At 42.3% G+C, this 23,958-nt stretch overlaps 1 pseudogene; it reads left to right on the top strand.

The window, feature by feature from the left end:
• LOC127433231 (1,4-alpha-glucan-branching enzyme-like) overlaps positions 1 to 23,958 on the top strand; it is a 235,745-nt pseudogene that overhangs the window by 128,795 nt on the left and 82,992 nt on the right.

The raw sequence follows: 23,958 nt of genomic DNA on the forward strand, positions 1-23,958 counted from the left end.
TGAGGGGTAGGGTTGGGTATTAGGAGGACAATAGTGAATTATGGGGGTTAAAATTTGATTTGGTGTATATATGTTTGCTTTTCTGTTTCATGTGTCTGAATCAATAAAAGTGTTAATCAGAAAGAAAAAAAAAAAAGAAAAAATCTGGATTTTTACAGTGGAAGTGAATAGGGCCAATCCATAAATGTTAAAATATTCACTGTTTTAAAAATATAGCCACAAGACATAATCAATACGCATGTTATTATTATTTTAGTGTGATAAAATCGCTTACTAACCTTTTTTGTTTAAAGCTGGCCCCATTCACACAACTGGAAAAGCCTTACTGTAACCTTGATTTTGGCTTTTTTAAATAAAATATTACTATATACAGTATAGACTGCATAGGCTGATCAACTGGCAAAAGTAGGAATATAGACCATTTTTTAAATGCATAAAGAAGTGCAGATGATTTCCCAACATAACATATGGGACAAACACGAATGATGATGAATGGTGACAAATGATGGAGAATTTCCAATAAAATAACATAAGAAATGATGGGATGCATTAACTTTGATGTCAGCAACAAAGGATATGGAAAGTGTTTGTCCTCCCTTTTACAATTAAAATATAGATGAGCCTATTTCTTTAGCTATCCTAACTATGCATGATTATATAGTTAGCTGCATTTAATTGTTTGCCCTTAACATTGTTTTTCCCTTCAGTCCATGACCTTGTGGTTTGAGACCCATTTTTAGGTCAGATTTTCAGCTTCTAACCCCTTTTCTGGTCTTCATGTACATTTCCTGAAAACACTTGATTTTGCTTAGAAACTTTTGCTTTCCATTGACTTTTTTTTAAGCTTTGATTTTAGTTTCATCAACAATTACTGGGTTTTATGGTCACATGTAAATGCCATGGCATATGAATAGCAGAATTTGATACAGCAATAACAAGACAAGGATAACTTGTAAGTTTTTATGGTAGTTATTTTATCTTTAAGGAATTTACAGTGCAGTTATTAAAGAACAGTTTCCTTGGAGCAGCCTGAGGTCAAGAGCACAATGGTAATGATTATCAGGGTTGGGGAGTAGCAGAATACATGTAACAGGATTATGTATTTAAAATACAAAATATAAGTAACTGTAGTTACAATTTAAATCATTGGTAATTAGAATACAATTACACTCAAAAAGTCTTTTGATTACTGAAAAGATTACTTTGCATTTTATTGTCATTTGATTCATTTAATATTTAGTCCTTTCAGATGGAAAACATTTATACGTATAAATGATGCGATCCAAAGTGCATTTGAACAGCGGTGAAACACTTTATTATGATGTGTCACATTCATACGAGCAGACAGAGAAGTACATTTGAAGTAAGTTTGGAACAGAAGAAATAAACTTTGTGTAAATTATCAGCTTTACGCTAAGCTAAAATGCTATTTCTAGCCATTTTACATGCATGTTACCAGGCACGATCATATATATTTTTTTTTAATCAAGAAAATTCACGTTGGATCATAATTAATTTTTTTCTTTGATATTAGGGCAAAAATTGTATTCTTGATAATAAATTTTGTATTGTTTTCCTGTAAAAATATCAAATAATCCTTAAAACAAAATCAATTTGATTTATCTTGTTTTAGAAACAATACTGCATAAGATATTAGGTTTTTCAGAGAATGTATTTTTAACGTGTATTTTGTCTTACTGTACTGGCAGAGTTTTTATAGTCAAAGCAAGTGAAAAAATCTACCAGTGCTGAAGAAGTAATCCAAAGTATTTAGAATACGTTACTGATGTTGAGTAATCTAACGGAATATGTTACAAATTACATTTTACTGCACGTATTCTTTAAGTCTGTAGTAGAATACATTTCAAAAATAACCCTCCCAACCCTGATGATTATTGATCAACCTATTGTCATGGTCCTGTCACTCTGTCAGTCTGGGTTTTTGTGTGACAGGACTGTGATATCATCATCTTGTGTCTGTCTTGTGTTTCGTTTTCTGTTTCTGTGTGAGCGCATGGTTTCGGTTGTTATTTCCCTGCCGTGCGCTAGAGGTCTTCATGGGTCCTACAATTCATGCCTGAACCCAAAAAGACCCGTAAATGTACTACCCGGACCCGAACCGGACCCCTCTATTATTTGAAATCTTGTACCCGTGCCCATGCAAAACTGAGAAATGCTGGACCCGGACCTGAACTGCACCAATCTATTATTTGAAAGCTAGGACCCGGACCTGGCCGGGAGACACAGACCCGATCGACACCGATTTCACAGCTGATTGCTATTAACAAGTTAATTTACAAGTTGTGAAAACAAAACTTTGTGTCTTACCTAATGTAATGTTAGTAGCCTTCTCCCCTGTGCCTGGCCGTGATGCATATAATCCATCCTCCTTGCCAAGAAAGTTGGTAAATTACATCCAGGTTTTCTGTGATTCCTCTCTTGCTGATTGAAACAGCATAGCTAATCCACTAATTATTTCATCTTAAAAATTCCACTTGCTGTCACAGTGAATGATGACACATGTGATTTGTTTAGATTCAGCTTTGCAGTTTTTTTTTTTTATCTCGCATAAGATAACTTCAACGGTTTGTCCTTTTGAACTATAATAACGATTGCTCATTCATTGCTACGACTGCTAACGTTAGCACTGCTAATTTGCTATCGTGTGCCTTAATTCCACTCTGCCTCTGACGTCACTCAGCTCATTGTGGCTTCGCTCCGTTTTTTTCACCTTATTTCCTGGCCCACACTTTCTCATCCTAATTTTACAATGTTGCAAGTTACAACACACACACAGCACCATCATCATCAGCACTGTCTGATCATGACCGGGTCTTCTCGGATCAACTCGGGTATTACACATAATGTTAAACAGACCTGGGACCCGCAGAAATAGAATGGGACCCGACCTGGACCCGGCTGACCATATAAAAAGTGGATCCAAACCCGTACGGGTCCCGGGTCGGGTCTCGGGTCCTTGGGGTAGGCTGGACCCGTGAAGTCCTCTACCCATGTCGGTCCTTTGTGACTCCTTCTGTCGGTTCCGGTCGGTCTTGGATTTCTGTTTGTCTGCCCCAGTCCAGCTCCAAGATATCGCCAGCGCTGGATGGAGTTTTTCCTCTACAGGGTTGTTTATGTTTGTTTTTTGTTTTTTGTTTTTTTGGATTAAATAAATCCGTTTGACTTTTTCACTCTGTGTTTGGGTCCTGCCTCTGCAATCTCTGACACCTATTTGGGGTTTGAACCCTTTCAGTTATCAACCAAGATCTTTAAGAACTAGATTTATGCATTTTGTAGACAATTTTACCCAGAGCAACTTACAGTGCATTCAAGGTATACATTTATCTATATGTGTGTTTCCTGGGAATCAAACCCATAACCTTGGCATTACTAGCACTATATTGTATCAGTTGAGCTTAAGGAACAGTAGGCTGTGCTACCCCAGAAACTACAACTCAGTCCAAATGACAGACCACACATTCTCTTCTTACTGTCAGTTTAGCACTCCTGGTGATCTGAAGCATCTGGTTGATACTGCACATTCCATGGACATCACAGTTCTGCTGGATGTGGTCCATTGTCACGCCTCCAGCAACACTGAAGATGGGCTGAACTACTTTGACAGGACAGACTCCTGCTTCTTTCACAGTGGATCCAGATGGAACGACTCGCTCTGGGGCAGTCGAATATTCAATTACTCCAGGTAAGCTTGCTATAAAACTTCCTGGTTACTTTCGTAACCTCCGTTCCCTGATGGAGGGAACGAGATGTTGTGTCGATGTAGTGACACTAGGGGTCACTCTTGGAGCCCCAAACACCTCTGCTTTATTGAAAAAAGGCCAATGAGAATTGGTGAGTGGAATTTGCATGCCACTCCACCAGACATACGGGTATAAAAGGAGCTGGTATGCAACCACTCATTCAGGTTTTGAGCTGAGGAGCCGAGACCAGGTTCTGGCAATTTCAGTGGGTAGTTCAGCACTTGTGGCAAGAGGGACACAATGTCTCGTTCCCTCCATCAGGGAACGGAGGTTACAAAAGTAACCAGGATGTTCCCTATCTGTCATTCACTCGACGTTGTGTTGATGTTGTGACACTAGGGGTCCCTATACAAAATGCCACAACTAGCTGAACTGTGTTGTGTGAACTGGTGGTGTGTGACGGCAGACTGCTGTGTGCCTCGTAGCAAGCACACCAGGTCGTCACATAACCTCCCCAACACTCTTATGAGTGTCGAATTGTCCATCAGGAACAAGTCGACTGCCTAACTATAGGGATAGGCTAGCCCAGCTGAGGCCTCTTTCCCTCTCTTTTCTCCCCAAAAAGAGTGGAATTTGTTAACTGACTGGGAGCAATAAGTGTCTGTGTTAGGGGGTGTCCCTCCCAAGGGGAAGACACCGCGGAGACCACATCCCACCCAAAAAGGGGGGGGGGGGGGGGGGATTTTGAGTGGAAATACGTCACATGGTCTTATACCTGAGTTAAATTATGTCTAACACCTGTCTCTAATTTCAGTGAGCATGGGGAGAGCGGCATAAATAGAGCCACACAGCAGGTAGACGAGAGAGAGAGAGTCTGGGCAACAGAGAGCCAATTGTGAAGCCAAGAGTTGATTATTTCAAGAGTTTATTTTTGTGAAGTAGTTTGTATATTTTTAGAGTGAGTCACTGAACAGTGTAAGAGCCCTGAACGAGTGCATTTGCTGCAGTAGGGAGAATAAAACGCTTACCTGAACCAGGAAATCTGCTTGTCGCCTCCTCCTTCCACTGAGAAGTGTTACATATGTCATGTGGAGAGGTCCCATGGTGGGTCCTACCCAAAGGGGGAGGAGTTTCTACAAAGCATGGCGACCAGGGGCAGAGGGGCCTCTGCCCAAGGAAGACGCAGTTTGCCATCAAGGAAACAATTTTGCGGAAGATATCACATGGGGTTGCCTTCGGGGAACCAGCACATGTGGAGCACCTACCTCAGTACAGGGGCTCATTAGCGCACGTACTGGGCTGGTCAGCAATTTTCTCCACAAACTCAGCTGCCAGAGGGCTCAGGAGGAAAGTCATCCAGGGATCACTGTCTGTGAACACGACTGGGAGGCAAGAGTGCACGTCTTCACCTCAAAGGAGGGAAAGGCGCTATGCGCAAACGGTACACCTGGCCAGTGGTCCCGGAACTTACCTGCTCGTGCCTGCCAATACATGGGACGAGACTGGCTCAACCCGAAGATTTTAGAACCTCGCAAAGGTGTTGGGTGTTGCCCAGCCCGCTGCTCTGCAGATGTCTGCCAAAGAGGCGCCACTGGTCAGGGCCCAGGAGGCCACCACAATCCTGGTGGAGTGGGCTTGTAACCCCACAGGGGGTGGCACATCCTGAGCCTGATATGCCATCGTGATGGTGTCAATGACCCAGTGGGCGATCCTCTGTTTGGACAATGCTTCCTTTCCGCTGTCCACCAAAGCAAACAAAGAGCTGCTCGGAGCTTCTAAGGCTCTGCGTGCGATCCAAATAGATGCGTAAAGCTCGCACCAAATACAGCAACGCCAAGGCTGTGTCTGCCTCCTCCTGGGGCAGCGCTTGCAGGTTCACCACCAGATCCCTAAAAGGAGTCTTGGGAACCTTGGGCACATAGCCCGGTCGGGGTCTCAGTATCACGTGAGAGTAACCCGGACCAAACTCCAGGCATGATTCACTGACAGAGAACGCCTGCAGGTCCCTTACCCTTCTGATGGAAGTGAGTGCAGTCAGGAGGGCAGTCTTCAAATAGAGTGCCTTAAGCTCAGCTGGCTCAAAGGGAGCTCCCTGTAGACCCCGAAGGAATATGGAGAGGTCCCATGAGGGGACGAGGTGCGGTCTGGAGGGATTCAACCTCCAAGCACCTCTCAGGATCCTGATGATCAAGTCGTGCTTCCCCAAATACTTGCCATCTACTACATTGTGATGCGCCGAAATAGCGGCTACATACACCTTCAGGGTGGAGGGGGACAGCCGCCCTTCCAGCCTCTCCTGCAGAAAGGAAAGCACTGATCCGACTGCGCATTTCTGGGGGTCTTCGCATCGGGAAGAACACCACTTAGTGAACAGACGCCACTTCAAGGCATACAGGCGCCTTGTAGAGGGAGCCCTAGCCTGAGTGATTGTGTGTACCACCACGGTGGTAGGCCACTTAGGTCTTCCACATCCCGTCCAGGGGCTAGACGTGGAGATTCCAGAGGTCTGGTCGCGGGTGCCAGATGGTGCCCCGTCCCTGATAAAGAAGGTCCTTCCTCAGGAGAATTCGCCAGGTGCTACTAGGATGACCTGCTCCTCATCCTCCCTGACCTTGCACAGGGTCTGTGCAAGTAGGCTCACTGAGGAAAATGCATATTTGCATAGTCCAGGGGGCCAGCTGTGTGCCAGCACATCTGTACCGAGGGGTGCCTCGGTCAGGGCATACCAAAGTGGGCAGTGGGAGGATTCCTGGGAAGCAAACAGGTCTATCTGTGCTCGACCGAATTGACTCCATATCAGCTGGACCACCTGAGGGTGGAGTCTCCACTCTCTCCTGAGGTAACCTGATGTTGAGGTCGCCCGGGATGTGAGTGGCTCGTAGCAACTTGAGGTGCTGCTGACTCCAGAGGAGGAGATGGCAGGCGAGTTGTGACATGCAATGGGAGCGTAGACTGCCTTGGCGGTTGATGTACACTACCAATGTTGTGTTGTCCATCCGGACCAACACGTGCTTGCCCTGGATCAACAGCCGAAACCTCCGCAGGGCGAGCAGTACTGCCAACAACTCTAGGCAGTTGATGTGCCAATTCAGCCACGGGCCAGTCCAGGAGCCTGTGGCTGTGTGCCCGTTGCATACGGTGCTCCAGCCCATCTTGGAGGCGTCTGTTGTAACCATAACACGCCTGGAGACCTGCTCTAGGGGAACCCCTGCCAGTAGAAATGCAAGGTCGGTCCACGGGCTGAAGAGGTGGTGACAGATCGGCGTGATGGAGCAGTCTCATATTCATCAACCCGAGCGGTGTGGCCGCCGCTGAGGATGCCAAATGCCCCAGGAGCCTCTGAAAAAGTTTCAGTGGAAATGCTGCTCTCCGTCTGAACGCCTTCAGTCAGTTCAGCACCGACTGTGCACTCGTTTGTGAGGCGCGCTGTCATCGAGACTGAGTCCAACTCCAGACAGAGAAAAGAGATGCTCTGAACCGGGGAGAGCTTGCTCTTTTCCCAGTTGACCCAAAGCCCCAGTCGGCTGAGGTGCCGGAGCACGAGGTCCCTGTGTGCGCACAGCAACTCACGAGAGTGAGCTAGGATTAGTCAGTCATCGAGATAGTTGAGGATGCGGATGCCCACTTCCCTTAGCGGGGTAAGGGCAGCCTCTGCGACCTTCGTGAAGACGCGAGGGGACAGGGACAGGCTGAAGGGGAGGACCTTGTACTGGTATGCCTGGCCTTCGAAGGTAAACCACAGGAAGGGTCTGTGTCGAGATAAGACCGAGATGTGAAAGTACGCGTCCTTCAGGTCTACTGCTGCAAACCAAACTTGATGCCGGACGCTCGCTAGAATGCGTTATTGCATCAGCATCTTGAACAGGAGTCTGTGCAAAGCCCGGTTCAGTGTTCGCAGGTCCAGGATTGGTCGCAACCCACCGCCTTTCTTCGGTACGATGAAGTAAGGACTGTAGAACCCTTTCTTCATCTCAGCTGGAGGGACAGGCTCTATCGTGCCCTTGCGCAGAAAGGTAGTGATCTCCGCACACAAGGTAGCAGCGTTCTCACCCTTCACCGAGGTGAAGCGGACGCCGCTGAACCTGGGCGGGCACCTGGCGAACTGAATTGCATAGCCGAGTCGGATGGTTCAGGTCAGCCACCACGATGGGTTGGAAAGCGCGAGCCACGCGTCCAAACTCCGGGCGAGTGGGACCAAGGGAATGATCACGTCAGACGTACTGGCGGGTGGGGCTTCGCAGCGGGGCGGAGCTCGAGGTGCCATGTCGAGGGGATTCGAGCCCCGTGGCCATGCTGAGTCCAGGAACATTGAAGCACATACCTGGCTCCTGCCGCCCACCAGAAGATTGGCCGAGGAGGGGGGAGGAGGAGTCTCGTCCCCGTAGTCCACCGGACTCAATCCCATGTGGGCATATTTGTGCCACAGCTGGGTGCACAGGGGCGGGGGGACCGCTGCTGGGGCGCCATACCTGCAAAGATGGGACGGTGGACGGTGGTCATGACGATGGCCGTGCACACCAAACGTAACCCAGGGAACAAGAAAACCGCTCTTTTGTTGAATTTTTGGGTATCGCAGCCTCTTGGACATGCGGCGAAATTAAATGAAAACTAAACAATAGATTCTTCTCCTGGCCCTCCACCGGGGGATGGAGTGGTGTGCTCACCAGCTCCGGAGAAGCGGGTCTCCTTGCACCTGTGTCGCCCGTCTCAGGGGTGCTTTGAAGCCTTCCTGGGGTTCTTGGTGGCCGGCAGTGAGACGGGTGGTGTCTGCTGCCTGAGCTGGGCTCCACGCCAGGGCCGGGCCATGGGGGCGGGCTGCGGTGAAGCCGGTGTTGTAGTTGCAGGAGGACACCCTTGGCGACAAGCAGACGGGGTGTGGGGTCTTGAGCCACACTGGGGCAGGATGTTCTTTATGGCCTCCGTCTGCTGCTTCACTGCCGAGAACTGCTGGGCAAAGCTCTCGACGGTGTCGCCAAATAGGCCAACCTGGAGATGGATGCGTCAAGGAACTGTGCCTTGTCAGCCTCGCGCATCTCAACCAAGTTCAGCCAAAGGTGGCGCTCCTGGACCACCAGGGTTGACATCGCCTGCCCGAGAGGCTGTGCCATGACCTTGTTCACCCGGAGAGTGAGGTCGGTCGCCGAGCGCAGTCCCTGCATCAATCCCGGGTCAGAACTACCCTCGTGCAGTTCTTTTAGCGCCTTGGCTTGATGTACTTGCAGGAGAGCCATGGCGTGCAGGGCAGAGGTGGCTTGTCCAACGGCATCGTAGGCTCTAGTCATCAGGGACGACGTAAACCTACAGGCCCTGGATGGGAGTTTCAGGCGCCCACACCAGGTGGCGGCGCTCTGCAGACACAGGTGCACCGCGAGCGCCTTATCCACCTGGGGGATCACTGAATACCCCTTGCCGCTCCGCCATCGAGGGTAGTGAGAGCGGGGGAGCTGAAAGACCGGGACCGGGCAGTAAAAGGTGCCTCCCATGATCTTGTCAGCTCCTCATGCACTTCTGGGAAGAAAGGAACGGGGGCGGGGCGTGGCCGTGGGTGGCGCCACGAGCCCAGGAACCAATCGTCGAGTCGCGAGGGTTCAGGGGAGAGCAGAGGGTTCCACTCTAGCCCGACGCTTGCGGCCGCCTGGGAAAGCATGTCCTTCACTTCCGTGTCAGCCTGGGACTGGGCGACCACTCCCGAAGGAGGAAGCCCAGTTGAAGCCTCTGCATCCGACTGGACAAGCCCACTCTCCGATGCTGCGCTCGATAACTCATCTTCTTCCCGGGCTCCAAACGAGATGTCGAATTCGCCCTGAGACGAGCCGGCGATCTCATCCAAACGCCCGACCGGAGCAAGTGAGCGTGCTGGGGAATGGGAGGTCCGTGGGGGGATACCCGGTGGAGGTGGTCCCATTGAGGTCCCCAAATCGCCCCCAGCACTAACCGGCACGGCCTCATACCTGTAGGTAGGAGGACCTTGGCGGGGAGCCGCTGGGGAGGCTTGCTTTCTTACGAATGCAAGCCATGACCATAACGTTGCCATGGTCATGTTCTTGCAGTGAGGACAAGACCCATCCATGAACGATGTCTCCGCATGGGCAGCACCCAGACATGAAAGACAGCGATCATGGCCGTCAGAAGAGGAGAGATATCGACCGCAACCAGGAATAACACACAGACGGAAAGACATCTTTAAAAAGACGTTCCGTGTGTGCCGCTCTTTAGAAAGAAAATATACTCTTTTTTTTTTTTTGTTTAGAATATACTCTTTTAGTTGTTTCTGCCGAAGCGCCCAGGGGCGTACTCTGCAAACCACAGATGCAGAGGGGGAGAAGCCGCTGGAATGCGCCGTAAAATCCAGCAGAGAGAGGTGAATGAACTCGGCGGATGAATTCAGCTCAATGAATAGAACCGCTCGGCTCCGAAGAGAAAATCTGAATGAGTGGTTGCATACCAGCTCCTTTTATACCCGTATGTCCAGGGGAGTGGCATGCAAATTCCGCTTGCCAATTCTCACTGGCCTTTTTAAAAAAAGCAGAGGTGTTTGGGGCTCCCAAGAGTGACCCCTAGTGTCACTACATCGACACAACCTCGAGTGAGTGACAGATAGGGAACCAATGCTATAGAGAAATACAAGTGGGTCCAAAATCTAGTGAAAAGCTACTATTTTGCATTTTTCTAATTTGATTATAAAAATGTAAACTCCATATGGACTTCATATGGGAAAAAAACGTTTGAGCAAAACCTGATCATGTTATCCAGCATGATTTGAGAATGTTCCAAAGAGCATCTTGTGTGCTTAATGGAGGCAAGGAAATCTGACCTTTTGAACAAAGAAGTTAACATGGTCAATATCAATGTTTGAGCTAGAAATAGAGCAGAATCTTCATTTTTCGTCAGAACTTTTCTTTATTTTTTTATTTTCTGTGTATGTCCAGATTTAAATGGGAAAAAAATCCCAGATTTTCAGTGTGGACTTCTGAACCCCACTGTACATGGGCAATGCTATATATGTATAACTTAGCCATGCAGTATGCATGTTCTGCCTCATTTAATACATTGTCCTCTCATTTTCACCTTGCTCTACAGGATCTTGTCCTCTAAAATTAGTTCTCATTCGTGCATATCAAGAAGCCCTTGAGTTTTTCAGAAGTATTGAAATGCTAATGGAACGCTAATGGATCTTAATGGCATCTTAGGATCACGTATTTGAGTTATTATGGTGTTTCCCAAATGGTCACAGCCATTTACCTGTGATTCACTTTGATTACAGTGGGCAAGTGTACCACTCCTCTATGCGGTACTTCAGAGTTCGCAAACAGGCACTTTTTGGTAAATATTCAATGCGTCTTACTCACCTTACTCTAAGAACCTTAAGAAATCTCCCCGCTTCTTGACTTTCTTCACCTCTCTTTTTGGCTTTTACATGATAGGCTCTCTTTACGCCACCTCTCAGCTCTGATCCATTAGAGGTCTCAGTGTTGCCCTCCATTGCCACCTTCCTTAATGGGATTTCACATCATTGTTGTTTTGAATCTGATGGGTCATGCCTCACCCACCAAAATGATAGTCCTGTCCGCCGGTTACCTCTAAGAATGAACATCAATTTTTGGCCATATCTTTTTATTGATTCTGGATGTATGCCTTTTTTCCCCTCTCAGCTTTTCTGTTTTTCTACCTGAATCCCTGCTCACCGGTGAAAATATTTTAATGTTTTGACATAGCTCGGTAGTGACGGGATGGTATAGACTCTGCTGTGTGAAAGGGTGAAATAGGGAGCATTATCGTTCAAGTTGAGCACATTGCTGTATGTCACTACCAAAGGAAAATGTGGTGTTTTTTTAGACACAGTATAGGTTACTGTTAGCCAGTTTTACACACAAACAAGCTGTCTACATAGATGACAGGGTGCAGTGAAAAACTAGGGTCAGATTTACACCAAATCTGTGCAGTGGGTCTGGGTTGAATTTATTTTATTGGCAATACCTTACAATAAGGTTCCATCTGTTAACATTATTTAACTACATTTGTTAACAACAACAACGAACAATACTTTTATTTATTATTATTGGTAAATGTTAATTTCTACATATAGTAATGCATAAAAAAATAAAAAAAAGTTGTATATGTTTACATTAGTTAATGTATGAACTAACGTGAACTGACAAGGAGCAATTGTATTTTTGTAAATTTACATTAACGAAGATTAATAAATGCTGTAAAATATATTTCCCATTGTTAATTCATTATATCTAATGGATTTACTAATGTCAACAAATGGAACCTTATTGAAAATGTTATCATTTTATTCACTTGAAAATAGATTTCAGTCCTGTTTAGCTTTCGAAACTTGATTGCTTTGGTTTGCTTATGTGTAAGGCTTATATATTTCTTCTATATTTCCAATAACAATATTTCTTATGCAATGTCTCATTAACAGTCTTAAGTCTAAATTCCAAGATTTTAGGCTTACACCCAAGGAGAGAAAATATTGTGAAACGTAGGAAATTGTGCATCACACAGCGTAAAAAACTCAAAATTATAAAATACCTTGTAAGACAGTGCACAAACAGTACAGTAACAATTGCTCAGCTTTCATTCTCACAGTCATGCTGAAATATCACAGATTGCGTTTAAAGCAGTTAGTGATGTAATAGCATAATACTTTGTTATGCATACACATATTGTTATTAAATATGCATTTAATGAGTTCTAAATTGTTTACCCAGATAAACTATTCAAGAGTTGCCCTGATGTTTCTAGAAAGAAACTCAGTTACAGTTGAGGGGAAAAATAGAAGAAATAACTATATTTTTGCAACAGAATGCTGGAAAACAAATTAAATAAATTAGCCTTTGACACAAAGTTTTGAAAACAATTTGTCTATTCTGATAATGCTTTAAATTAACTAACATCGGCACTAAATGAATCCCATTGTTTTGACTTATTTTTTATTTTATTTATTTTTTTACTTATCTTTCTTTGTGTTTAATGAATCTGTTGAAATGGAAAAGTGTTTTTGAAAGTGGTATGTGATTTTCATTTTTTTTTTTTTTTTTTTTTTAATTAATTTAATCTTATATATTTTAATTATTTTACAAGCTGACCTTGCAACTTGGTCAGTGTGAGTTTGTATGTGTGTATGTGTGTGTGTGTGTGTGTTTGTTTGTTTGTTTACATAGATAAAGATAGGTAAGAGGGGATCATTTAGTGATAGAATAAAAGGACAATAGACAATATAGTTTCAAAGCTTTGTATTCTGATTAATTTATTTATTAATTCTGTTTATTTGTTAATCTGTTATTTTGTGCTCTGTTGTTTGAAGCCTTTGTTGTTTTTGTTGTTTTCTTGCAGTGTTTGTCCAGTGCCAATTATTTTTAATACTGATTGGGGATTGGTAGAGTGGCAGTAATATATTGATTCTTCTTTAAAGTCTTTCATCTGTGGCCTGCTGCAGTTGTTGCCGTCTCTGTGGTGTAAATGAGCCTGTCTCATTCACGCTTTTCCTCTTTCAATTCAGTCTAACAATCTCCCCCCTCCTCTCTCTACCTCTGTATGCTTCCCTAGCATCCCTTCATCATGCATAAATGCAGACTTGAGAATGAAGTGTCTAATGCTATAGTGTAAGTTTTCTTTTTCTTCTTCTTCTTTTTTTTATTTATTTATTTTTTTTATTTTTATTGAGTCACCAGTAATGAGTGATGTTTGTTGCTGAGTGTTTACAGTCTTTGAATGTGATTGTAAATGATAACTGTGGCGACAAATCGGCTCCATGTCCCACAACTATCCTTATGGATTTGCCATGCCATATCAGAAATGGCCAAAGGATAACCCTCTGACCCTCATTTCCATTAAAATCCAATCAGAGGAGACACGCCTCACTTTTGGGTGTCCGTAAATGGCCATGACATCCCCCGATCCGATACACTTCAAAGAGTCATGCCCATTTATTTTTTAGTCAAGTAGATTTTGAAGGCAACTTTCAAAAGAAAAAAATATATAATAATATACGCTCACTGAGCACTTTATTAGGAATGCCTGTACACCTACTTATTCATGCGATCATCTAATCGGCCAATCATGTGGCAGCAGTGCAGTGCATAAAAACAGTATGGGCTACAACAGAAAAAGTAAACATCGGGCACTTTATTAGGACCGTAGTGTTCCTAATAAAGTGCTCAGTGAGTGCACTGTATCACCTATATATCACATAGATAATGTGTCTGGTCCCCAAACTACCAAACACAAAACTCTCACTAAATCATTTAGAAAATAAATTGATTAAGATCAAATTTGAACATCTTAAAAAATTAAGATAAACATCATATGAAGGTAGGGCTACTAGGTAGATCTCTTTCTACCTTTACTCTTATACTAATTGTAAATGAAATTATTACAGATCATAGTTTGGATGCACTCTGTTTGACTGAAACCTGGCTTAAACTGGATTAATATATTCGTTTAAATGAATCTACTCCCCCAGGTTATTGTTATAAACATGAGCCTCATCTGAAGGGTCGAGAAGGAGGTGTTGCTACAATTTACAGTGAAGTTTTTGGTGTTACTCAGAGGACAGGATATAAGTTTAAGTCTTTTGGACTAATAATGCTTAATGTGACTCCATCAGATATAAATAAAAAAACTCTGTCATCTTTTACCCTTGCTACAGTATATAGATCACCCGGGCCTTATTCTGATTTCCTTGGTGAATTTGCTAATTTTTTATCAGATTTTGTAGTTACTGTAGATAGAGCTTTAATTGTTGGTGACTTCAACATTCACACAGACAATGAAAATGACACATTGGGATTAGCATTTATCAATATTCTCAAGTCTCTTGGAGTCAGACAAAATGTGACAGGACCAACTCATCGCCATAATCATACTCTATAAATTCTACCACATACTCTATATATACTCTATACTCTATAAATTCTACCACAGAGCGATGACATCTCAGATCATTACCTTGTCTCTTGTATGCTGCGATCAGCTAATGTTACTCAATCTACACCATGCTATTGTACAGGTAGAACTATTCTTTCGACCACTAAAGATAGCTTCACTAATAATCTTTCAGATCTATCTCATACACTTAGTAAGCCCCAAAGCCTAGAAGAACTTGATGAAATAACAGAAAATATAAATACAGTCTTCTCTAGCACTCTTGAAAGTGTCACCCCCCTTCAATTAAAGAAAATTAAAGAAAAAAGCCCTGCACCATGGTACAATGATCACATGCATGCTCTCAAGAGATCAGCTTGGAAAATGGAGCGCAAGTGGGAGAATACAAAATTAAAGGTATTTCGCGGTGCATGGAAGGATAGTGCCCGTAGCTACAGACAGGCACTAAAAGCTGCCAGGTCAGCATATTTTAGCAAACTCATAGAAAATAACCACAACAATCCTAGGTGTTTATTCAGTACTGTGGCTAAACTGGTTAGGAATAAAGCCTCAACTGAACCAGAAATTCCGTCGCAGCACAAGAGTAATGACTTCATGAATTTCTTTACTGGTAAAATTTAAATAGTCAGAAATAAAATTGGAGTTATGCAATCATCTGTCACAGTACCTCAGAAAACAGTGTCTCATAATTTTCCTCACATGCAACTTCAATCCTTCGCTGTCATAGGTCATGAAGAGCTAACAAAATGTATCAAAACATCAAAAGCCACAACATGTATGTTAGATCCAATACCAACTATGCTCTTAAAAGAGGTATTCCCTATAATCTCAGAACCTCTTCTTAATATTATTAACTCCTCGCTATCATTAGGACATGTCCCAAAAAACTTTCAAATGGAAGTTATCAAACTGCTCATTAAGAAGCCACAACTTGATCCTGGAGAACTGGCAAATTATAGACTGATTTCAAATCTCCTGTTTATGTCAAAAATACTATAAAGGTAGTATCCTCCCAACTTCGTTCATTTCTACAGAGAAATAGTATATATGAACAATTTCAGTCAGGATTTAGGCCCCCGCAGTACAGAGACTGCACTTATCAGAGTTACAAATGACTTGCTCTTATCATCTGATCGCAGCTGCATTTCACTTCTGGTGCTTTTAAATCTTAGACCTGCATTCGACACAGTAGATCACAACATTCTCTTGAATAGGCTATAGAATTATGTTGGCATTTGTGGACTTGCATTAGCATGGTTCAGGTCCTATTTAGCAGACTGCTACCACTTTGTCTATGTAAATGAGGAACTGCCAAACCAAACAAAAGTATGGAGTGCCACAGGGATCAGTTTTAGGGCCTCTGCTTTTCTCCTTGTAAACGCTTCCCCTGGGAGATATTATCAGGAATCATGGACTAAGTTTCCACTGTTATGCCGACGATACCCAACTTTATATTTCTTCAAAACCTGACAAAATTTCACAATTCTCCAAATTAGCAGAGTGTGTCAATGAAATAAAAGATTGAATGGCCAGAAATTTCCTTCTACTCATTTCTGACAAAACAGAGGTACTAATTATTGGACCAAAAACCTCTAAAAGCCGCTAAAATATAATTTGACTCTCGATGAATGTACTGTACTGTAAGCTTATTAAGTGACCTTCTACCTTGCTATATTCCATCACATTCATTACGATCGCAAAATTCTGGCCTGTTAATAGTTCCTAGAATATCAAAATCCACAAAAGGAGGTAGATCATTTTCATATTTGGCTCCTAAACTATGGAATAGTCTCCCTAACACTGTTCAAGATGTAGACACACTCACTCAGTTTAAGTCTAGACTAAAGACTCATCTATTTAGCCAGGAATACACCTAATTTATCCTTCAACTCACAATTAGGCTGCTTTAGTTAGGTCTGCCGGAACCAGAAACCAGAGACATTGATCATGATCTATAACTCTGCAATAAATTGAATGGCATCTATGGTAATATTATTCTATTTGTTCCCCTGTCTCAACCTCGGGACTCCTATCCTGAGGTCACCAGAACCGGCTGGATCCAGCTCCATTCCTGCTTCGTTTTGGACTCCACTGCTATGTGTCTCTGAGTGATGATGACTAATAGCAGCCAGTGCCAGCCAAACATCACTTCAGTCTATTACGATGGTTTTCAGAGGATGAACTGATGCCAACTCTAAACATAAGACATGGGATACATCATATGCCATTGCCTGAACCTTGGATTTAGGATAGACCTCACCGAAATTACCGGCCGGTTGAACTACGATGCACCTGACTGATCTCTGCCTGAATCACCTCGGTCTAATGATGGAATACACTCTTGAAATGGAATACATAGACTATCAATTAATTGCCAACAAAACCCTTCATCAGCCAACTAACAAGGACAATGCATCTATGTGAACTTCTGCAGTTAATCCAAGATGGACTTCAAAGACATTAGTAATTAATCTTACAGTTCATACAAAACATTTGTTTAAACACTGACCCTTAACACTTACTTAGTTTAATAATTTTAAACCATGACTTGCACTATACTGTCACAGTCTGTCTCCCTCGTGTTTCCTATGACTCTTATTTTGAAGTGTTTCCCCCAGACTACGTTTCCCATCATGCACTGCCCTCATCACTGCCATCTGTTCCTTATTGTTCTCACCTGTTTTCCATTCCCTCATTAGGCCTTGTATGTATAAATACCCTCTTGTATAGTTCCTTTTTGGTCAGTTCTTGTTTGTTGTTGTTTTGAGTTCCCGTTTGTTGTTTCTCTGTCATAATCTTTTATTAAAGCCTGCAAATAGATCCTACATCTCCTGTCTCATCTCAGCAACCGTTCGTGACAGAATAACTGACCAAACATGGATCTAGCAGCTGTCCCAATTCTTCTTCTTAAACAAGGGGACCGTCCAGTTGAGGATCACGTCTGTGAGTTCTTAGAACTAGCAAATTTAGTGCACTATCCAGACCGCTCTCTGGTGGTTTTCTGCCGGACCGGTCTGAGTAGTGCACTGAAGGAACTGATGCCTCCGACTGATCCTCACTGGACGCTCTGTGAATATACTGAGAAGGCTCTGGAACTTTGTGGTTCCCCTTTCACAGTGGATTATGGTGGGAACCCTGGGCCAAAACCTGCATCTTTGGCTCCTTACTCCAAGCTTCCACGGCTCCTGGCTCCAAGCCTTCCACGGCTCCTTGCTCCAAACCTTCCACCAACGCCTGCCACGGCCAACGAGCCAGCACCCATGCCTGCCACGGCCGTCCCAGAGCCAATACCTGTGGCCTCGCCCGCTCCCGTAACTATGCTTCCAGCTGTCTGGAAATGGAGGAGAAGGAAAAGAATATCTTCTCCCCAGTCTCTGCCCATACTCACGACCATGGCGGTCATTCCCCAGACACTGCCTGTGCTCACGACCACGGAGGTCGTTCCCCAATCGCTGCCAGTGCTCATGACCACGGAGGTCATTCCCCAGTCTCTGCCCATGCTCATGGCCACAGAGGTCATTCCCCAGTTGCTGTCAGCTCTCGTCGAGCCTCCCATGGCTCCGCCTTCCATGGTCCCGCCCCTCGAGCCTCCCACGGCTCCACCTTCCATGGCTCCGCCCTCCATGGCTCTGCCCCTCGAGCCTCTCCCGGCTCCGCCTGCCTTCCTTGAGCCTCTTCTGGCTCCGCCCTCAGAGTCTTCCACGGCTCCACCCTCAGAGTCTTCCACGGCTCCTCCCTATCCTCTGGAGACTCCTCCTCCTCCAGCGGTTCCGTCCACTCTCCCAGAGACTCCTCTTGCAGCAGCTCTGCCTGCCCCTCCTCCAGCGGCTCTGCCTCCTGACCCGGTCCCGGCCCTGTGGCCGCCTCCCAGGCCTCGTGACCCAGTCCCAGCCCTGTGGCCACCTCCCAGGCCTTCTCACCCAATCCCGTCCCTGTGGCCACCTCCCAGGCCTCCTGACCCTGTCCCGGCCCTGCCATCTGTTCCTTATTGTTCTCACCTGTTTTCCATTCCCTCATTAGGCCTTGTATGTATAAATACCCTCTTGTTTAGTTCCTTCTTGGTCAGTTCTTGTTTGTTGTTGTTTTGGGTTTCCATTTGTTGTTTCTCTGTCATTGTTATTAAAGCCTGCAAATAGATCCTACATCTCCTGTCTCATCTCAGCAACCATTCGTGACATATACATCAGCAATATTGGCATTATATTCATGATGTTAGCCAGAGGGGAACAGGCCCCTACAGTGAGCCTGGTTTCTCCCAAGGTTATTTTTCTCCATTAACCAACATCTTATGGAGTTTTGTGTTCCTTGCCACAGTCGCCTTCGGCTTGCTCACTGGGGTTCTAAATACAATTATTATTTAATTACTTATTTTTTTAACACAATTCACAATCATATTTTATCAAACTACACAATGATGACTCTAAGACATTATAGATATTACAGTTTCATTTTCTGTTAATGCATGATTTTCTGTAAAGCTGCTTTGAAACAATGTGTGTTGTGAAAGGCACTATACAAATAAAAATGACTTCACTTAAATATAATTAATTAACCCCTTAAACTCTGGTGCATTTTTTGGGCTGCTGCCTGCAATTCTTCACACTCAAATTTAAAAGCTCACCATTCACACATACTGTGGACTAACTGCAAAAAATTGGTCTCATTTTTGAGAGAACCACCCAAATAAAATAAAAAGACTCTAATTATTCACAAATAATATTGTATGTGTTTATAATCTTATGATAAACAGAATTCCAAAAAATTTAAACATGTAATTCTGCTTCTGTTCCCTCAACCTCACTTTGAAAAGTCTATTTTTTTTCCACTAGGTGGCAGAAAGCACTAGAAATTATTTTTTTTTCTTCATCACATTCCATTACAATATACAGATCTGAAATGTAGATGGTGCTCTAACGTATTTTAGCCCTCATAGATGTGATCATCGATAGACATTCAGTCTAATTTTCAGTTCAAGCACCAAACTTGTTGTTTCATTGAATATCTTAGCCTCTGAGTAGAAGCTCAATCTAGGTGTCATTAGAAAGCTGAGATCCTCCCCTTTGCGAAGATATAAAGCATTTTATCATCAGTAGTCGAAAACATATTTTCTGATGATTTGATTTGCATACTTTTCCTTCTGGATGACATTTTGTTCTGGACATCTAAGATATAACATTAAATTATTCACACAAGCAAGCTCACAGACAAGTAATCAATGGTTCATTTTTTTAGAGAACTTCCTAAGGTAAAAGATATAAATCTTTCTTAGATATAAAGTTTTTAGCTATTTGGGGCTTACAGCAGCAGTTTTCGTGGGGATAAAAGAGACTTGTATTTGATGACTTACAAAAATCATATTTCACTTTGTGATTCTTTTGAAAATCTTCCAAACTGTGGTATTAGGGCAACAAAATTAACTGTACAGTCACATTCCTGAGAGTAATAGCTTTCATTTGATATATGATTTGTCTATTTATGTGCTATGTGAAGGACTTTTATTTTTATATAAATATTTCTACCCCATTACCTCTGGGGACACTAATTTCAACACCAATGTTTTGAGGCCTTATTTTGTTATTTTAAGTAACAAATGCAGAAGTGATGGTTATCTCTGAAAAGTTCAGATTCTAAGCTTTCAAATGATACCTCATATGCCTGACTTATATACGGAGACTTTAATGTTTAAGCGTAAACATTTTTTGTGATGTAGCACCAGTGGGTCCAGAGAGTTTAAGGGGTTGCAGGACTAGTGTTGGTAAAAGTGTTTGTTTAAAACATTCCAAAACTGTTGCAAAAGTCACCCTTTTGCCAAATCAAGTCACACCTTCTGCAGATAATTTGCTTTAAACTTAAAATTGTCATCATTTACCCAGATCACTGGCTGTCAATTTCAGTTGCAGTTCTGCTATAAAAATATATATTATACGCTAAATATAACTAATAGTATACTAACATGTCATATGCTTATATAAAGCACTGCATAATGGAAAACCACAGTCTTGCACAATCAGTAGCAATTTACCATTTTAAAGTGCCAAAAGCAAGAAAAGACATTTAAAACAAGGACTAAAAACTGAAAAAGTAAACCTTCTGCTACAGATGCTGTAATACAGTTTAGGATACTTGTTTGTTTCATCTCATACAACTGCTTTGTTAGCACTGACTGCTAGTCAGTGTGTATTAGCAGCTGTCCTGCAGAACAGACTTCACTTTGTAATTAACACTGTGTCTGGAGTTGTTTGCACTGTAATTGCATGTTGGATGAGCTCTGTTTTTCATCCAGTGACATTCTCAGTGATAGCCATAAAGATTGTATCTGTGTTTTTTGTAGTCAATCAGAGCAGATTTGAGTCAATATACATACTGAAGGAATTAATGGAATATTTATTTAGATTTTTTTTTTTTACTCAGCATATAATGAAAATGCACTGCAAAATACTTTGTCAATTAAAGGAATAGTACAATGGAACATAAAAATAAATTTTAGAAAACGGATAGTTCAGACTCACCACATTTTATTTTAATGCACCAAGTTGCTACATTGCTCGGCAACCGCAAATTCCTACAGTTCGGATAATGAACTGTTTTACATTTTTGGAAGAATAGTTTATTTCAATTATTATAAATTATAAATTAAAATGTTTATTGTCATTTATCATATTGCTGGTTTTGTCACGTCTGTGCGTTACAGTGATTTTACCAGGGGTAAGGGGTTTTACCTGAGGTAACACTGCTGTAAATCTGTGTAAATCACTGTAACGCATGTTTCAAACCAATATGACTTTCTTTTGTCCATGAAACACAAAAAGAAAAGATTTAAAGAAAGTACTGGTCAATCATTTCCATGCAATTACAATGAATGGGGACTGGAGCTTTTAAGCTTCTCAAAGAATGCAAAAGCACTATAAAAGTATTGTAAAAGCGCACTTTACTGTATTTCAAGTCTTCAGAAGTCATACGATAGCTTTGGATAAGAAACAGATCAAAAGTTAAGTTGTTATTTACTAAACAACCTGAGAGTGAGTAAATGATGGCAGATTATTATTATTATTATTATTTAATTCCTTTAAACAAAACATGTCCTTTATATGATAACATCTAATTAACTGGTTTTATTCAAGCCAAGAGTATTATTCAATTATAATTAATTCAACCTGATTATATTACACCAACAAAAGTATTTCTAATGGGTCAAGTCAGGTAAATAGCTCCTTAAAGTAACAACTGGACATTTTCACTTTTTGTTATTTATTATTTGGGTTTGCTAGAAAATATGTCTCATTCTATAAAAATTTCAAAGGAATAAACCTTTTGAATCCTTTCATGAGTTGGCAGAAGACATCATTAGGTAGACTCCAAGTGATGCATTTCTGAATTTAAAACACAAGTACAAAGAGTGGAAAATCAAACATCTACAAGAAAACCTAACAGAGCGAGACAAAACACACTGGATGGCAGAACAGCTGATGTCTACGCATATTTAACTTGCATATGGCCATTTGGCATCATGCATGTGTTTGTGTGAGACACTGAGAGGGTACTGTAATGGAAATAGACATCATTAGATTTAATACGCAAAAGTTTTGGCTGCTGCTTGCAGTCTGTCACTTCTTTTCAAATTAGATGTTTTGAGATCTAAAAGAATGCCGTCGGGCAAAGTGTTGAAAGGCCTTGTATTGATGACATTTTAATTACCATAATGTAATGAAGGTCCTGATGCAAATCTTAGACTAGGGCCTTGAACTACTAGCTTTTAAAAGAAATTAAACATATTTTGAAGTTGTTTTAAAATTATGTAAAAAAAAAATCATACAGGGAAATGTCCTCATTTCAAACATTATTCTCTTTAGTGGTACATTGGAATTGCTTTCTTCATGGCAACCAGATAAAGTTTTTTACTTAATTCAAATTCAAATATTAACATTGCCCACATGTTGCTTGTAAAGGTAAATGTTCAGTAAATTGGACATTCTTAAAGGGAAAGTTCACCCAAAAATAAAAATTCTGTCATCATTACTCACCATCATCAAAAATGTTAATGCTCCATTTCATTGTATGGAAAAAAGATGCAATTAAAGTGAATGGTGACTGAGGCTAACATTTTGCCTAACATCTCATAATAGAGTGTAAACTATGAACTAACAGTCTACAGCTCAATCCCATCCACTCCTTAAACTTGTTAGTGTCACTGAGCACTAATAATATGACAGCTCAACAGATGGACTTTCTAAGATACTGATGAGAGAGAGAGAGAGAGAGAGAGAGAGAGAGAGAGAGAGAGAGAGAGAGAGAGAGAGAGAGAGAGAGAGAAATATGTACGCTATTGTGGTAAAAGGAAAATAAGCAGTCTAAATCAAAACATATACACTCACCGGCCCCATTAAACGTTTTGCTACAAAGTCATAAACAGCCGAGTGATTTTAGCAGGCTTCCTCAATATAAAGAAACAGGTCAGACTTATAGTAGTCCATATAGGCCTCTTCAGGAGTGTAAGCAACAACAGTTTACATGTGTTATGGATTGCGGTTAGACACATTTTGGAACATAACAACACACAAAATCGAGCTTGCGTAGCTTGAAGCGCCTGCGTTCAAGTACTTGCGTAGAGTATGTTTTGGCATCTTCTCCTCCTCAGTCATTACGTTTAACATATTCTCATAGAATAAATGTTACTCTAACAACATTTTTGCAAACTGACTTCTAAATGCCGAATTCTACATTTTGCTGCAGTTTCCTGGTGAAATTACAGTAGAGGTGTTGTAACAACTGTGTGTTTTAGTTACTTTCACACAAATCACAACTACAATGGCTGATTATGACCTTATAAACACTTATTTTTTTTGCTCTATTACTCACACATTGCTATTTTACTGTATGTTGTTGAAACACCTTTATTATAACGTATCATTTGAAAAACTATACATTTTAAAGCTTTTATTACAGACCCACCTATATTTACACACGCATTCCAATGTGATTATTTCAACGGTAGCTCACCTGATAGTGTTGGACTGCAAGCTGACACGTGAGACAAAAGTGTCATAGAAGCAACATGAGATGGAGTATTTGCTTCAAAAAATTAGCTTTTTTACATTTCATTTTACAACACTTTAAGTTAGGAAGGTACGTTTTACTCATTAAAGGTGCTGTAAGTGATTTTTTCATGGAAAGTTATGCAAAAAATTTCCTTCGCCCTGAAATATATAACAGGAAATAAGTGTCATGGTGTCATGTCGGTCTCTGAGGGCCGCAGTCTCTGACGCTTTCTGCCTGTCAATCATTTTGCGCGTTCTCATAGTGTTGTCATTGCAGTGAATTACTGAGGCTTAATGCCATATTCTGATTTATAATTTGTCAGTTG

The sequence above is a fragment of the Myxocyprinus asiaticus genome, chromosome 43 (assembly GCF_019703515.2).
Source record: "Myxocyprinus asiaticus isolate MX2 ecotype Aquarium Trade chromosome 43, UBuf_Myxa_2, whole genome shotgun sequence".
Classification (NCBI taxonomy): Eukaryota; Metazoa; Chordata; class Actinopteri; order Cypriniformes; family Catostomidae; genus Myxocyprinus; species Myxocyprinus asiaticus.